This window comes from Salmo salar, unplaced genomic scaffold (assembly GCF_965601325.2).
Source record: "Salmo salar unplaced genomic scaffold, fSalSal1 ptg000293l, whole genome shotgun sequence".
Taxonomy (NCBI): domain Eukaryota; kingdom Metazoa; phylum Chordata; class Actinopteri; order Salmoniformes; family Salmonidae; genus Salmo; species Salmo salar.
This window is the reverse complement of record NW_027675346.1, coordinates 1-14,155: the sequence shown is the minus strand read 5'-3', so window position 1 is coordinate 14,155 and position 14,155 is coordinate 1. Positions and strand designations below refer to the sequence as shown.

Here is a 14,155-nt window from a genome sequence, read left to right as displayed (position 1 = left end):
TCGTGGACAAAATGCTTACAGCACCTGGTATTCCCAGGCGGTCTCCCATCCAAGTACTAACCAGGCCCGACCCTGCTTAGCTTCCGAGATCAGACGAGATTGGGCGTACCCAGGCTGGTATGGCCGTAAGCGAGAAACAACCTCTTGCTACAACATATATAGTCAAAGTGAGTGTGATAAACAGACATTGCATTTTCACCAATTAGATAAGCAGCTTGAACTTTGTGTCACTGAAAAAGTAGAAGAAATTACAAACACTGTTCCCATCACTTTTTAGCACAGGTAGTTGGATAAAATACAAACTTTATTTCCTTTCATCATTTGAACAGGGCAAAGGAGCACAAAGCACACACAAGCTGCATTCAGCAACAATATTCTTGTTTGTCTTATAAATACAAGGCAGATGCTAATTGAAAACACAAGGAAATTTGATCCTATTAAAAAGGCAGGAAGCTGCATTTAGTCAATTCATCATTAAATGCTTACTACAAGGCAGTGTTGCTGATGAAATAGTGCAGGGGCACACCCTCGTGGACAAAATGCTTACAGCACCTGGTATTCCCAGGCGGTCTCCCATCCAAGTACTAACCAGGCCCGACCCTGCTTAGCTTCCGAGATCAGACGAGATCGGGCGTACCCAGGCTGGTATGGCCGTAAGCGAGAAACAATCTCTTGCTACAACATATATAGTCAAAGTGAGTCTGATAAAACAGACATTTAGTCAATTCATCATTAAATGCTTAATACAAGGCAGTGTTGCTGATGAAATAGTGCAAGAGCACACCCTCGTGGACAAAATGCTTACAGCACCTGGTATTCCCAGGCGGTCTCCCATCCAAGTACTAACCAGGCCCGACCCTGCTTAGCTTCCGAGATCAGACGAGATCGGGCGTACCCAGGCTGGTATGGCCGTAAGCGAGAAACAATCTCTTGCTACAACATATATAGTCAAAGTGAGTCTGATAAAACAGACATTTAGTCAATTCATCATTAAATGCTTAATACAAGGCAGTGTTGCTGATGAAATAGTGCAAGAGCACACCCTCGTGGACAAAATGCTTACAGCACCTGGTATTCCCAGGCGGTCTCCCATCCAAGTACTAACCAGGCCCGACCCTGCTTAGCTTCCGAGATCAGACGAGATCGGGCGTACCCAGGCTGGTATGGCCGTAAGCGAGAAACAATCTCTTGCTACAACATATATAGTCAAAGTGAGTGTGATAAACAGACATTGCATTTTCACCAATTAGATAAGCAGCTTGAACTTTGTGTCACTGAAAAAGTAGAAGAAATTACAAACACTGTTCCCATCACTTTTTAGCACAGGTAGTTGGATAAAATACAAACTTTATTTCCTTTCATCATTTGAACAGGGCAAAGGAGCACAAAGCACACACAAGCTGCATTCAGCAACAATATTCTTGTTTGTCTTATAAATACAAGGCAGATGCTAATTGAAAACACAAGGAAATTTGATCCTATTAAAAAGGCAGGAAGCTGCATTTAGTCAATTCATCATTAAATGCTTACTACAAGGCAGTGTTGCTGATGAAATAGTGCAGGGGCACACCCTCGTGGACAAAATGCTTACAGCACCTGGTATTCCCAGGCGGTCTCCCATCCAAGTACTAACCAGGCCCGACCCTGCTTAGCTTCCGAGATCAGACGAGATCGGGCGTACCCAGGCTGGTATGGCCGTAAGCGAGAAACAATCTCTTGCTACAACATATATAGTCAAAGTGAGTGTGATAAACAGACATTGCATTTTCACCAATTAGATAAGCAGCTTGAACTTTGTGTCACTGAAAAAGTAGAAGAAATTACAAACACTGTTCCCATCACTTTTTAGCACAGGTAGTTGGATAAAATACAAACTTTATTTCCTTTCATCATTTGAACAGGGCAAAGGAGCACAAAGCACACACAAGCTGCATTCAGCAACAATATTCTTGTTTGTCTTATAAATACAAGGCAGATGCTAATTGAAAACACAAGGAAATTTGATCCTATTAAAAAGGCAGGAAGCTGCATTTAGTCAATTCATCATTAAATGCTTACTACAAGGCAGTGTTGCTGATGAAATAGTGCAGGGGCACACCCTCGTGGACAAAATGCTTACAGCACCTGGTATTCCCAGGCGGTCTCCCATCCAAGTACTAACCAGGCCCGACCCTGCTTAGCTTCCGAGATCAGACGAGATCGGGCGTACCCAGGCTGGTATGGCCGTAAGCGAGAAACAATCTCTTGCTACAACATATATAGTCAAAGTGAGTCTGATAAAACAGATATTTAGTCAATTCATCATTAAATGCTTAATACAAGGCAGTGTTGCTGATGAAATAGTGCAAGAGCACACCCTCGTGGACAAAATGCTTACAGCACCTGGTATTCCCAGGCGGTCTCCCATCCAAGTACTAACCAGGCCCGACCCTGCTTAGCTTCCGAGATCAGACGAGATCGGGCGTACCCAGGCTGGTATGGCCGTAAGCGAGAAACAATCTCTTGCTACAACATATATAGTCAAAGTGAGTCTGATAAAACAGACATTTAGTCAATTCATCATTAAATGCTTAATACAAGGCAGTGTTGCTGATGAAATAGTGCAAGAGCACACCCTCGTGGACAAAATGCTTACAGCACCTGGTATTCCCAGGCGGTCTCCCATCCAAGTACTAACCAGGCCCGACCCTGCTTAGCTTCCGAGATCAGACGAGATCGGGCGTACCCAGGCTGGTATGGCCGTAAGCGAGAAACAATCTCTTGCTACAACATATATAGTCAAAGTGAGTGTGATAAACAGACATTGCATTTTCACCAATTAGATAAGCAGCTTGAACTTTGTGTCACTGAAAAAGTAGAAGAAATTACAAACACTGTTCCCATCACTTTTTAGCACAGGTAGTTGGATAAAATACAAACTTTATTTCCTTTCATCATTTGAACAGGGCAAAGGAGCACAAAGCACACACAAGCTGCATTCAGCAACAATATTCTTGTTTGTCTTATAAATACAAGGCAGATGCTAATTGAAAACACAAGGAAATTTGATCCTATTAAAAAGGCAGGAAGCTGCATTTAGTCAATTCATCATTAAATGCTTACTACAAGGCAGTGTTGCTGATGAAATAGTGCAGGGGCACACCCTCGTGGACAAAATGCTTACAGCACCTGGTATTCCCAGGCGGTCTCCCATCCAAGTACTAACCAGGCCCGACCCTGCTTAGCTTCCGAGATCAGACGAGATCGGGCGTACCCAGGCTGGTATGGCCGTAAGCGAGAAACAATCTCTTGCTACAACATATATAGTCAAAGTGAGTGTGATAAACAGACATTGCATTTTCACCAATTAGATAAGCAGCTTGAACTTTGTGTCACTGAAAAAGTAGAAGAAATTACAAACACTGTTCCCATCACTTTTTAGCACAGGTAGTTGGATAAAATACAAACTTTATTTCCTTTCATCATTTGAACAGGGCAAAGGAGCACAAAGCACACACAAGCTGCATTCAGCAACAATATTCTTGTTTGTCTTATAAATACAAGGCAGATGCTAATTGAAAACACAAGGAAATTTGATCCTATTAAAAAGGCAGGAAGCTGCATTTAGTCAATTCATCATTAAATGCTTACTACAAGGCAGTGTTGCTGATGAAATAGTGCAGGGGCACACCCTCGTGGACAAAATGCTTACAGCACCTGGTATTCCCAGGCGGTCTCCCATCCAAGTACTAACCAGGCCCGACCCTGCTTAGCTTCCGAGATCAGACGAGATCGGGCGTACCCAGGCTGGTATGGCCGTAAGCGAGAAACAATCTCTTGCTACAACATATATAGTCAAAGTGAGTGTGATAAACAGACATTGCATTTTCACCAATTAGATAAGCAGCTTGAACTTTGTGTCACTGAAAAAGTAGAAGAAATTACAAACACTGTTCCCATCACTTTTTAGCACAGGTAGTTGGATAAAATACAAACTTTATTTCCTTTCATCATTTGAACAGGGCAAAGGAGCACAAAGCACACACAAGCTGCATTCAGCAACAATATTCTTGTTTGTCTTATAAATACAAGGCAGATGCTAATTGAAAACACAAGGAAATTTGATCCTATTAAAAAGGCAGGAAGCTGCATTTAGTCAATTCATCATTAAATGCTTACTACAAGGCAGTGTTGCTGATGAAATAGTGCAGGGGCACACCCTCGTGGACAAAATGCTTACAGCACCTGGTATTCCCAGGCGGTCTCCCATCCAAGTACTAACCAGGGCCGACCCTGCTTAGCTTCCGAGATCAGACGAGATCGGGCGTACCCAGGCTGGTATGGCCGTAAGCGAGAAACAATCTCTTGCTACAACATATATAGTCAAAGTGAGTCTGATAAAACAGACATTTAGTCAATTCATCATTAAATGCTTACTACAAGGCAGTGTTGCTGATGAAATAGTGCAAGAGCACACCCTCGTGGACAAAATGCTTACAGCACCTGGTATTCCCAGGCGGTCTCCCATCCAAGTACTAACCAGGCCCGACCCTGCTTAGCTTCCGAGATCAGACGAGATTGGGCGTACCCAGGCTGGTATGGCCGTAAGCGAGAAACAACCTCTTGCTACAACATATATAGTCAAAGTGAGTGTGATAAACAGACATTGCATTTTCACCAATTAGATAAGCAGCTTGAACTTTGTGTCACTGAAAAAGTAGAAGAAATTACAAACACTGTTCCCATCACTTTTTAGCACAGGTAGTTGGATAAAATACAAACTTTATTTCCTTTCATCATTTGAACAGGGCAAAGGAGCACAAAGCACACACAAGCTGCATTCAGCAACAATATTCTTGTTTGTCTTATAAATACAAGGCAGATGCTAATTGAAAACACAAGGAAATTTGATCCTATTAAAAAGGCAGGAAGCTGCATTTAGTCAATTCATCATTAAATGCTTACTACAAGGCAGTGTTGCTGATGAAATAGTGCAGGGGCACACCCTCGTGGACAAAATGCTTACAGCACCTGGTATTCCCAGGCGGTCTCCCATCCAAGTACTAACCAGGCCCGACCCTGCTTAGCTTCCGAGATCAGACGAGATCGGGCGTACCCAGGCTGGTATGGCCGTAAGCGAGAAACAATCTCTTGCTACAACATATATAGTCAAAGTGAGTCTGATAAAACAGACATTTAGTCAATTCATCATTAAATGCTTAATACAAGGCAGTGTTGCTGATGAAATAGTGCAAGAGCACACCCTCGTGGACAAAATGCTTACAGCACCTGGTATTCCCAGGCGGTCTCCCATCCAAGTACTAACCAGGCCCGACCCTGCTTAGCTTCCGAGATCAGACGAGATCGGGCGTACCCAGGCTGGTATGGCCGTAAGCGAGAAACAATCTCTTGCTACAACATATATAGTCAAAGTGAGTCTGATAAAACAGACATTTAGTCAATTCATCATTAAATGCTTAATACAAGGCAGTGTTGCTGATGAAATAGTGCAAGAGCACACCCTCGTGGACAAAATGCTTACAGCACCTGGTATTCCCAGGCGGTCTCCCATCCAAGTACTAACCAGGCCCGACCCTGCTTAGCTTCCGAGATCAGACGAGATCGGGCGTACCCAGGCTGGTATGGCCGTAAGCGAGAAACAATCTCTTGCTACAACATATATAGTCAAAGTGAGTGTGATAAACAGACATTGCATTTTCACCAATTAGATAAGCAGCTTGAACTTTGTGTCACTGAAAAAGTAGAAGAAATTACAAACACTGTTCCCATCACTTTTTAGCACAGGTAGTTGGATAAAATACAAACTTTATTTCCTTTCATCATTTGAACAGGGCAAAGGAGCACAAAGCACACACAAGCTGCATTCAGCAACAATATTCTTGTTTGTCTTATAAATACAAGGCAGATGCTAATTGAAAACACAAGGAAATTTGATCCTATTAAAAAGGCAGGAAGCTGCATTTAGTCAATTCATCATTAAATGCTTACTACAAGGCAGTGTTGCTGATGAAATAGTGCAGGGGCACACCCTCGTGGACAAAATGCTTACAGCACCTGGTATTCCCAGGCGGTCTCCCATCCAAGTACTAACCAGGCCCGACCCTGCTTAGCTTCCGAGATCAGACGAGATCGGGCGTACCCAGGCTGGTATGGCCGTAAGCGAGAAACAATCTCTTGCTACAACATATATAGTCAAAGTGAGTGTGATAAACAGACATTGCATTTTCACCAATTAGATAAGCAGCTTGAACTTTGTGTCACTGAAAAAGTAGAAGAAATTACAAACACTGTTCCCATCACTTTTTAGCACAGGTAGTTGGATAAAATACAAACTTTATTTCCTTTCATCATTTGAACAGGGCAAAGGAGCACAAAGCACACACAAGCTGCATTCAGCAACAATATTCTTGTTTGTCTTATAAATACAAGGCAGATGCTAATTGAAAACACAAGGAAATTTGATCCTATTAAAAAGGCAGGAAGCTGCATTTAGTCAATTCATCATTAAATGCTTACTACAAGGCAGTGTTGCTGATGAAATAGTGCAGGGGCACACCCTCGTGGACAAAATGCTTACAGCACCTGGTATTCCCAGGCGGTCTCCCATCCAAGTACTAACCAGGCCCGACCCTGCTTAGCTTCCGAGATCAGACGAGATCGGGCGTACCCAGGCTGGTATGGCCGTAAGCGAGAAACAATCTCTTGCTACAACATATATAGTCAAAGTGAGTGTGATAAACAGACATTGCATTTTCACCAATTAGATAAGCAGCTTGAACTTTGTGTCACTGAAAAAGTAGAAGAAATTACAAACACTGTTCCCATCACTTTTTAGCACAGGTAGTTGGATAAAATACAAACTTTATTTCCTTTCATCATTTGAACAGGGCAAAGGAGCACAAAGCACACACAAGCTGCATTCAGCAACAATATTCTTGTTTGTCTTATAAATACAAGGCAGATGCTAATTGAAAACACAAGGAAATTTGATCCTATTAAAAAGGCAGGAAGCTGCATTTAGTCAATTCATCATTAAATGCTTACTACAAGGCAGTGTTGCTGATGAAATAGTGCAGGGGCACACCCTCGTGGACAAAATGCTTACAGCACCTGGTATTCCCAGGCGGTCTCCCATCCAAGTACTAACCAGGCCCGACCCTGCTTAGCTTCCGAGATCAGACGAGATCGGGCGTACCCAGGCTGGTATGGCCGTAAGCGAGAAACAATCTCTTGCTACAACATATATAGTCAAAGTGAGTGTGATAAACAGACATTGCATTTTCACCAATTAGATAAGCAGCTTGAACTTTGTGTCACTGAAAAAGTAGAAGAAATTACAAACACTGTTCCCATCACTTTTTAGCACAGGTAGTTGGATAAAATACAAACTTTATTTCCTTTCATCATTTGAACAGGGCAAAGGAGCACAAAGCACACACAAGCTGCATTCAGCAACAATATTCTTGTTTGTCTTATAAATACAAGGCAGATGCTAATTGAAAACACAAGGAAATTTGATCCTATTAAAAAGGCAGGAAGCTGCATTTAGTCAATTCATCATTAAATGCTTACTACAAGGCAGTGTTGCTGATGAAATAGTGCAGGGGCACACCCTCGTGGACAAAATGCTTACAGCACCTGGTATTCCCAGGCGGTCTCCCATCCAAGTACTAACCAGGCCCGACCCTGCTTAGCTTCCGAGATCAGACGAGATCGGGCGTACCCAGGCTGGTATGGCCGTAAGCGAGAAACAATCTCTTGCTACAACATATATAGTCAAAGTGAGTGTGATAAACAGACATTGCATTTTCACCAATTAGATAAGCAGCTTGAACTTTGTGTCACTGAAAAAGTAGAAGAAATTACAAACACTGTTCCCATCACTTTTTAGCACAGGTAGTTGGATAAAATACAAACTTTATTTCCTTTCATCATTTGAACAGGGCAAAGGAGCACAAAGCACACACAAGCTGCATTCAGCAACAATATTCTTGTTTGTCTTATAAATACAAGGCAGATGCTAATTGAAAACACAAGGAAATTTGATCCTATTAAAAAGGCAGGAAGCTGCATTTAGTCAATTCATCATTAAATGCTTACTACAAGGCAGTGTTGCTGATGAAATAGTGCAGGGGCACACCCTCGTGGACAAAATGCTTACAGCACCTGGTATTCCCAGGCGGTCTCCCATCCAAGTACTAACCAGGGCCGACCCTGCTTAGCTTCCGAGATCAGACGAGATCGGGCGTACCCAGGCTGGTATGGCCGTAAGCGAGAAACAATCTCTTGCTACAACATATATAGTCAAAGTGAGTCTGATAAAACAGACATTTAGTCAATTCATCATTAAATGCTTACTACAAGGCAGTGTTGCTGATGAAATAGTGCAAGAGCACACCCTCGTGGACAAAATGCTTACAGCACCTGGTATTCCCAGGCGGTCTCCCATCCAAGTACTAACCAGGCCCGACCCTGCTTAGCTTCCGAGATCAGACGAGATTGGGCGTACCCAGGCTGGTATGGCCGTAAGCGAGAAACAACCTCTTGCTACAACATATATAGTCAAAGTGAGTGTGATAAACAGACATTGCATTTTCACCAATTAGATAAGCAGCTTGAACTTTGTGTCACTGAAAAAGTAGAAGAAATTACAAACACTGTTCCCATCACTTTTTAGCACAGGTAGTTGGATAAAATACAAACTTTATTTCCTTTCATCATTTGAACAGGGCAAAGGAGCACAAAGCACACACAAGCTGCATTCAGCAACAATATTCTTGTTTGTCTTATAAATACAAGGCAGATGCTAATTGAAAACACAAGGAAATTTGATCCTATTAAAAAGGCAGGAAGCTGCATTTAGTCAATTCATCATTAAATGCTTACTACAAGGCAGTGTTGCTGATGAAATAGTGCAGGGGCACACCCTCGTGGACAAAATGCTTACAGCACCTGGTATTCCCAGGCGGTCTCCCATCCAAGTACTAACCAGGCCCGACCCTGCTTAGCTTCCGAGATCAGACGAGATCGGGCGTACCCAGGCTGGTATGGCCGTAAGCGAGAAACAATCTCTTGCTACAACATATATAGTCAAAGTGAGTGTGATAAACAGACATTGCATTTTCACCAATTAGATAAGCAGCTTGAACTTTGTGTCACTGAAAAAGTAGAAGAAATTACAAACACTGTTCCCATCACTTTTTAGCACAGGTAGTTGGATAAAATACAAACTTTATTTCCTTTCATCATTTGAACAGGGCAAAGGAGCACAAAGCACACACAAGCTGCATTCAGCAACAATATTCTTGTTTGTCTTATAAATACAAGGCAGATGCTAATTGAAAACACAAGGAAATTTGATCCTATTAAAAAGGCAGGAAGCTGCATTTAGTCAATTCATCATTAAATGCTTACTACAAGGCAGTGTTGCTGATGAAATAGTGCAGGGGCACACCCTCGTGGACAAAATGCTTACAGCACCTGGTATTCCCAGGCGGTCTCCCATCCAAGTACTAACCAGGGCCGACCCTGCTTAGCTTCCGAGATCAGACGAGATCGGGCGTACCCAGGCTGGTATGGCCGTAAGCGAGAAACAATCTCTTGCTACAACATATATAGTCAAAGTGAGTCTGATAAAACAGACATTTAGTCAATTCATCATTAAATGCTTACTACAAGGCAGTGTTGCTGATGAAATAGTGCAAGAGCACACCCTCGTGGACAAAATGCTTACAGCACCTGGTATTCCCAGGCGGTCTCCCATCCAAGTACTAACCAGGCCCGACCCTGCTTAGCTTCCGAGATCAGACGAGATTGGGCGTACCCAGGCTGGTATGGCCGTAAGCGAGAAACAACCTCTTGCTACAACATATATAGTCAAAGTGAGTGTGATAAACAGACATTGCATTTTCACCAATTAGATAAGCAGCTTGAACTTTGTGTCACTGAAAAAGTAGAAGAAATTACAAACACTGTTCCCATCACTTTTTAGCACAGGTAGTTGGATAAAATACAAACTTTATTTCCTTTCATCATTTGAACAGGGCAAAGGAGCACAAAGCACACACAAGCTGCATTCAGCAACAATATTCTTGTTTGTCTTATAAATACAAGGCAGATGCTAATTGAAAACACAAGGAAATTTGATCCTATTAAAAAGGCAGGAAGCTGCATTTAGTCAATTCATCATTAAATGCTTACTACAAGGCAGTGTTGCTGATGAAATAGTGCAGGGGCACACCCTCGTGGACAAAATGCTTACAGCACCTGGTATTCCCAGGCGGTCTCCCATCCAAGTACTAACCAGGCCCGACCCTGCTTAGCTTCCGAGATCAGACGAGATCGGGCGTACCCAGGCTGGTATGGCCGTAAGCGAGAAACAATCTCTTGCTACAACATATATAGTCAAAGTGAGTGTGATAAACAGACATTGCATTTTCACCAATTAGATAAGCAGCTTGAACTTTGTGTCACTGAAAAAGTAGAAGAAATTACAAACACTGTTCCCATCACTTTTTAGCACAGGTAGTTGGATAAAATACAAACTTTATTTCCTTTCATCATTTGAACAGGGCAAAGGAGCACAAAGCACACACAAGCTGCATTCAGCAACAATATTCTTGTTTGTCTTATAAATACAAGGCAGATGCTAATTGAAAACACAAGGAAATTTGATCCTATTAAAAAGGCAGGAAGCTGCATTTAGTCAATTCATCATTAAATGCTTACTACAAGGCAGTGTTGCTGATGAAATAGTGCAGGGGCACACCCTCGTGGACAAAATGCTTACAGCACCTGGTATTCCCAGGCGGTCTCCCATCCAAGTACTAACCAGGCCCGACCCTGCTTAGCTTCCGAGATCAGACGAGATCGGGCGTACCCAGGCTGGTATGGCCGTAAGCGAGAAACAATCTCTTGCTACAACATATATAGTCAAAGTGAGTCTGATAAAACAGACATTTAGTCAATTCATCATTAAATGCTTACTACAAGGCAGTGTTGCTGATGAAATAGTGCAAGAGCACACCCTCGTGGACAAAATGCTTACAGCACCTGGTATTCCCAGGCGGTCTCCCATCCAAGTACTAACCAGGCCCGACCCTGCTTAGCTTCCGAGATCAGACGAGATTGGGCGTACCCAGGCTGGTATGGCCGTAAGCGAGAAACAACCTCTTGCTACAACATATATAGTCAAAGTGAGTGTGATAAACAGACATTGCATTTTCACCAATTAGATAAGCAGCTTGAACTTTGTGTCACTGAAAAAGTAGAAGAAATTACAAACACTGTTCCCATCACTTTTTAGCACAGGTAGTTGGATAAAATACAAACTTTATTTCCTTTCATCATTTGAACAGGGCAAAGGAGCACAAAGCACACACAAGCTGCATTCAGCAACAATATTCTTGTTTGTCTTATAAATACAAGGCAGATGCTAATTGAAAACACAAGGAAATTTGATCCTATTAAAAAGGCAGGAAGCTGCATTTAGTCAATTCATCATTAAATGCTTACTACAAGGCAGTGTTGCTGATGAAATAGTGCAGGGGCACACCCTCGTGGACAAAATGCTTACAGCACCTGGTATTCCCAGGCGGTCTCCCATCCAAGTACTAACCAGGCCCGACCCTGCTTAGCTTCCGAGATCAGACGAGATCGGGCGTACCCAGGCTGGTATGGCCGTAAGCGAGAAACAATCTCTTGCTACAACATATATAGTCAAAGTGAGTCTGATAAAACAGACATTTAGTCAATTCATCATTAAATGCTTAATACAAGGCAGTGTTGCTGATGAAATAGTGCAAGAGCACACCCTCGTGGACAAAATGCTTACAGCACCTGGTATTCCCAGGCGGTCTCCCATCCAAGTACTAACCAGGCCCGACCCTGCTTAGCTTCCGAGATCAGACGAGATCGGGCGTACCCAGGCTGGTATGGCCGTAAGCGAGAAACAATCTCTTGCTACAACATATATAGTCAAAGTGAGTCTGATAAAACAGACATTTAGTCAATTCATCATTAAATGCTTAATACAAGGCAGTGTTGCTGATGAAATAGTGCAAGAGCACACCCTCGTGGACAAAATGCTTACAGCACCTGGTATTCCCAGGCGGTCTCCCATCCAAGTACTAACCAGGCCCGACCCTGCTTAGCTTCCGAGATCAGACGAGATCGGGCGTACCCAGGCTGGTATGGCCGTAAGCGAGAAACAATCTCTTGCTACAACATATATAGTCAAAGTGAGTGTGATAAACAGACATTGCATTTTCACCAATTAGATAAGCAGCTTGAACTTTGTGTCACTGAAAAAGTAGAAGAAATTACAAACACTGTTCCCATCACTTTTTAGCACAGGTAGTTGGATAAAATACAAACTTTATTTCCTTTCATCATTTGAACAGGGCAAAGGAGCACAAAGCACACACAAGCTGCATTCAGCAACAATATTCTTGTTTGTCTTATAAATACAAGGCAGATGCTAATTGAAAACACAAGGAAATTTGATCCTATTAAAAAGGCAGGAAGCTGCATTTAGTCAATTCATCATTAAATGCTTACTACAAGGCAGTGTTGCTGATGAAATAGTGCAGGGGCACACCCTCGTGGACAAAATGCTTACAGCACCTGGTATTCCCAGGCGGTCTCCCATCCAAGTACTAACCAGGCCCGACCCTGCTTAGCTTCCGAGATCAGACGAGATCGGGCGTACCCAGGCTGGTATGGCCGTAAGCGAGAAACAATCTCTTGCTACAACATATATAGTCAAAGTGAGTGTGATAAACAGACATTGCATTTTCACCAATTAGATAAGCAGCTTGAACTTTGTGTCACTGAAAAAGTAGAAGAAATTACAAACACTGTTCCCATCACTTTTTAGCACAGGTAGTTGGATAAAATACAAACTTTATTTCCTTTCATCATTTGAACAGGGCAAAGGAGCACAAAGCACACACAAGCTGCATTCAGCAACAATATTCTTGTTTGTCTTATAAATACAAGGCAGATGCTAATTGAAAACACAAGGAAATTTGATCCTATTAAAAAGGCAGGAAGCTGCATTTAGTCAATTCATCATTAAATGCTTACTACAAGGCAGTGTTGCTGATGAAATAGTGCAGGGGCACACCCTCGTGGACAAAATGCTTACAGCACCTGGTATTCCCAGGCGGTCTCCCATCCAAGTACTAACCAGGCCCGACCCTGCTTAGCTTCCGAGATCAGACGAGATCGGGCGTACCCAGGCTGGTATGGCCGTAAGCGAGAAACAATCTCTTGCTACAACATATATAGTCAAAGTGAGTCTGATAAAACAGACATTTAGTCAATTCATCATTAAATGCTTAATACAAGGCAGTGTTGCTGATGAAATAGTGCAAGAGCACACCCTCGTGGACAAAATGCTTACAGCACCTGGTATTCCCAGGCGGTCTCCCATCCAAGTACTAACCAGGCCCGACCCTGCTTAGCTTCCGAGATCAGACGAGATCGGGCGTACCCAGGCTGGTATGGCCGTAAGCGAGAAACAATCTCTTGCTACAACATATATAGTCAAAGTGAGTGTGATAAACAGACATTGCATTTTCACCAATTAGATAAGCAGCTTGAACTTTGTGTCACTGAAAAAGTAGAAGAAATTACAAACACTGTTCCCATCACTTTTTAGCACAGGTAGTTGGATAAAATACAAACTTTATTTCCTTTCATCATTTGAACAGGGCAAAGGAGCACAAAGCACACACAAGCTGCATTCAGCAACAATATTCTTGTTTGTCTTATAAATACAAGGCAGATGCTAATTGAAAACACAAGGAAATTTGATCCTATTAAAAAGGCAGGAAGCTGCATTTAGTCAATTCATCATTAAATGCTTACTACAAGGCAGTGTTGCTGATGAAATAGTGCAGGGGCACACCCTCGTGGACAAAATGCTTACAGCACCTGGTATTCCCAGGCGGTCTCCCATCCAAGTACTAACCAGGCCCGACCCTGCTTAGCTTCCGAGATCAGACGAGATCGGGCGTACCCAGGCTGGTATGGCCGTAAGCGAGAAACAATCTCTTGCTACAACATATATAGTCAAAGTGAGTGTGATAAACAGACATTGCATTTTCACCAATTAGATAAGCAGCTTGAACTTTGTGTCACTGAAAAAGTA

General features: G+C 42.6%; 34 non-coding genes across 34 annotated transcripts; all 34 read right to left on the bottom strand.

The window, feature by feature from the left end:
* Positions 1-12: 12 nt before the first annotated feature.
* On the bottom strand, positions 13-131 carry LOC145868818 (5S ribosomal RNA). Its single transcript, XR_014384814.1, has one exon. It is a non-coding gene; the product is annotated as a 5S ribosomal RNA (ribosomal RNA).
* A 409-nt stretch (positions 132-540) lies between these two features.
* LOC145873146 (5S ribosomal RNA) lies at positions 541-659 on the bottom strand. The gene has a single exon (XR_014388779.1). It is a non-coding gene; the product is annotated as a 5S ribosomal RNA (ribosomal RNA).
* Positions 660-798: 139 nt separating this feature from the next.
* Positions 799-917, bottom strand: LOC145873135 (5S ribosomal RNA). Its single transcript, XR_014388767.1, has one exon. It is a non-coding gene; the product is annotated as a 5S ribosomal RNA (ribosomal RNA).
* Positions 918-1,056: 139 nt separating this feature from the next.
* On the bottom strand, positions 1,057-1,175 carry LOC145873124 (5S ribosomal RNA). Its single transcript, XR_014388756.1, has one exon. It is a non-coding gene; the product is annotated as a 5S ribosomal RNA (ribosomal RNA).
* Positions 1,176-1,584: 409 nt separating this feature from the next.
* Positions 1,585-1,703, bottom strand: LOC145873113 (5S ribosomal RNA). The gene has a single exon (XR_014388745.1). It is a non-coding gene; the product is annotated as a 5S ribosomal RNA (ribosomal RNA).
* A 409-nt stretch (positions 1,704-2,112) lies between these two features.
* LOC145873102 (5S ribosomal RNA) lies at positions 2,113-2,231 on the bottom strand. The gene has a single exon (XR_014388733.1). It is a non-coding gene; the product is annotated as a 5S ribosomal RNA (ribosomal RNA).
* Positions 2,232-2,370: 139 nt separating this feature from the next.
* LOC145873091 (5S ribosomal RNA) lies at positions 2,371-2,489 on the bottom strand. Its single transcript, XR_014388722.1, has one exon. It is a non-coding gene; the product is annotated as a 5S ribosomal RNA (ribosomal RNA).
* Positions 2,490-2,628: 139 nt separating this feature from the next.
* On the bottom strand, positions 2,629-2,747 carry LOC145873080 (5S ribosomal RNA). The gene has a single exon (XR_014388711.1). It is a non-coding gene; the product is annotated as a 5S ribosomal RNA (ribosomal RNA).
* Positions 2,748-3,156: 409 nt separating this feature from the next.
* Positions 3,157-3,275, bottom strand: LOC145873069 (5S ribosomal RNA). Its single transcript, XR_014388700.1, has one exon. It is a non-coding gene; the product is annotated as a 5S ribosomal RNA (ribosomal RNA).
* A 409-nt stretch (positions 3,276-3,684) lies between these two features.
* LOC145873058 (5S ribosomal RNA) lies at positions 3,685-3,803 on the bottom strand. The gene has a single exon (XR_014388689.1). It is a non-coding gene; the product is annotated as a 5S ribosomal RNA (ribosomal RNA).
* A 409-nt stretch (positions 3,804-4,212) lies between these two features.
* Positions 4,213-4,331, bottom strand: LOC145868541 (5S ribosomal RNA). The gene has a single exon (XR_014384537.1). It is a non-coding gene; the product is annotated as a 5S ribosomal RNA (ribosomal RNA).
* A 139-nt stretch (positions 4,332-4,470) lies between these two features.
* Positions 4,471-4,589, bottom strand: LOC145868817 (5S ribosomal RNA). Its single transcript, XR_014384813.1, has one exon. It is a non-coding gene; the product is annotated as a 5S ribosomal RNA (ribosomal RNA).
* A 409-nt stretch (positions 4,590-4,998) lies between these two features.
* On the bottom strand, positions 4,999-5,117 carry LOC145873047 (5S ribosomal RNA). The gene has a single exon (XR_014388678.1). It is a non-coding gene; the product is annotated as a 5S ribosomal RNA (ribosomal RNA).
* Positions 5,118-5,256: 139 nt separating this feature from the next.
* On the bottom strand, positions 5,257-5,375 carry LOC145873035 (5S ribosomal RNA). Its single transcript, XR_014388666.1, has one exon. It is a non-coding gene; the product is annotated as a 5S ribosomal RNA (ribosomal RNA).
* Positions 5,376-5,514: 139 nt separating this feature from the next.
* Positions 5,515-5,633, bottom strand: LOC145873024 (5S ribosomal RNA). Its single transcript, XR_014388655.1, has one exon. It is a non-coding gene; the product is annotated as a 5S ribosomal RNA (ribosomal RNA).
* A 409-nt stretch (positions 5,634-6,042) lies between these two features.
* On the bottom strand, positions 6,043-6,161 carry LOC145873013 (5S ribosomal RNA). The gene has a single exon (XR_014388644.1). It is a non-coding gene; the product is annotated as a 5S ribosomal RNA (ribosomal RNA).
* Positions 6,162-6,570: 409 nt separating this feature from the next.
* LOC145873002 (5S ribosomal RNA) lies at positions 6,571-6,689 on the bottom strand. The gene has a single exon (XR_014388633.1). It is a non-coding gene; the product is annotated as a 5S ribosomal RNA (ribosomal RNA).
* Positions 6,690-7,098: 409 nt separating this feature from the next.
* Positions 7,099-7,217, bottom strand: LOC145872991 (5S ribosomal RNA). Its single transcript, XR_014388622.1, has one exon. It is a non-coding gene; the product is annotated as a 5S ribosomal RNA (ribosomal RNA).
* A 409-nt stretch (positions 7,218-7,626) lies between these two features.
* On the bottom strand, positions 7,627-7,745 carry LOC145872980 (5S ribosomal RNA). Its single transcript, XR_014388611.1, has one exon. It is a non-coding gene; the product is annotated as a 5S ribosomal RNA (ribosomal RNA).
* Positions 7,746-8,154: 409 nt separating this feature from the next.
* LOC145868540 (5S ribosomal RNA) lies at positions 8,155-8,273 on the bottom strand. Its single transcript, XR_014384536.1, has one exon. It is a non-coding gene; the product is annotated as a 5S ribosomal RNA (ribosomal RNA).
* Positions 8,274-8,412: 139 nt separating this feature from the next.
* Positions 8,413-8,531, bottom strand: LOC145868816 (5S ribosomal RNA). Its single transcript, XR_014384812.1, has one exon. It is a non-coding gene; the product is annotated as a 5S ribosomal RNA (ribosomal RNA).
* Positions 8,532-8,940: 409 nt separating this feature from the next.
* Positions 8,941-9,059, bottom strand: LOC145872969 (5S ribosomal RNA). The gene has a single exon (XR_014388600.1). It is a non-coding gene; the product is annotated as a 5S ribosomal RNA (ribosomal RNA).
* A 409-nt stretch (positions 9,060-9,468) lies between these two features.
* On the bottom strand, positions 9,469-9,587 carry LOC145868539 (5S ribosomal RNA). Its single transcript, XR_014384535.1, has one exon. It is a non-coding gene; the product is annotated as a 5S ribosomal RNA (ribosomal RNA).
* Positions 9,588-9,726: 139 nt separating this feature from the next.
* Positions 9,727-9,845, bottom strand: LOC145868815 (5S ribosomal RNA). The gene has a single exon (XR_014384811.1). It is a non-coding gene; the product is annotated as a 5S ribosomal RNA (ribosomal RNA).
* Positions 9,846-10,254: 409 nt separating this feature from the next.
* On the bottom strand, positions 10,255-10,373 carry LOC145872958 (5S ribosomal RNA). Its single transcript, XR_014388589.1, has one exon. It is a non-coding gene; the product is annotated as a 5S ribosomal RNA (ribosomal RNA).
* A 409-nt stretch (positions 10,374-10,782) lies between these two features.
* On the bottom strand, positions 10,783-10,901 carry LOC145872947 (5S ribosomal RNA). The gene has a single exon (XR_014388578.1). It is a non-coding gene; the product is annotated as a 5S ribosomal RNA (ribosomal RNA).
* A 139-nt stretch (positions 10,902-11,040) lies between these two features.
* LOC145868814 (5S ribosomal RNA) lies at positions 11,041-11,159 on the bottom strand. The gene has a single exon (XR_014384810.1). It is a non-coding gene; the product is annotated as a 5S ribosomal RNA (ribosomal RNA).
* A 409-nt stretch (positions 11,160-11,568) lies between these two features.
* Positions 11,569-11,687, bottom strand: LOC145872936 (5S ribosomal RNA). Its single transcript, XR_014388567.1, has one exon. It is a non-coding gene; the product is annotated as a 5S ribosomal RNA (ribosomal RNA).
* A 139-nt stretch (positions 11,688-11,826) lies between these two features.
* On the bottom strand, positions 11,827-11,945 carry LOC145872924 (5S ribosomal RNA). Its single transcript, XR_014388555.1, has one exon. It is a non-coding gene; the product is annotated as a 5S ribosomal RNA (ribosomal RNA).
* Positions 11,946-12,084: 139 nt separating this feature from the next.
* LOC145872913 (5S ribosomal RNA) lies at positions 12,085-12,203 on the bottom strand. The gene has a single exon (XR_014388544.1). It is a non-coding gene; the product is annotated as a 5S ribosomal RNA (ribosomal RNA).
* Positions 12,204-12,612: 409 nt separating this feature from the next.
* On the bottom strand, positions 12,613-12,731 carry LOC145872902 (5S ribosomal RNA). The gene has a single exon (XR_014388533.1). It is a non-coding gene; the product is annotated as a 5S ribosomal RNA (ribosomal RNA).
* A 409-nt stretch (positions 12,732-13,140) lies between these two features.
* Positions 13,141-13,259, bottom strand: LOC145872891 (5S ribosomal RNA). Its single transcript, XR_014388522.1, has one exon. It is a non-coding gene; the product is annotated as a 5S ribosomal RNA (ribosomal RNA).
* Positions 13,260-13,398: 139 nt separating this feature from the next.
* Positions 13,399-13,517, bottom strand: LOC145872880 (5S ribosomal RNA). Its single transcript, XR_014388511.1, has one exon. It is a non-coding gene; the product is annotated as a 5S ribosomal RNA (ribosomal RNA).
* A 409-nt stretch (positions 13,518-13,926) lies between these two features.
* On the bottom strand, positions 13,927-14,045 carry LOC145872868 (5S ribosomal RNA). Its single transcript, XR_014388499.1, has one exon. It is a non-coding gene; the product is annotated as a 5S ribosomal RNA (ribosomal RNA).
* Between the last annotated feature and the right edge of the window lie 110 nt (positions 14,046-14,155).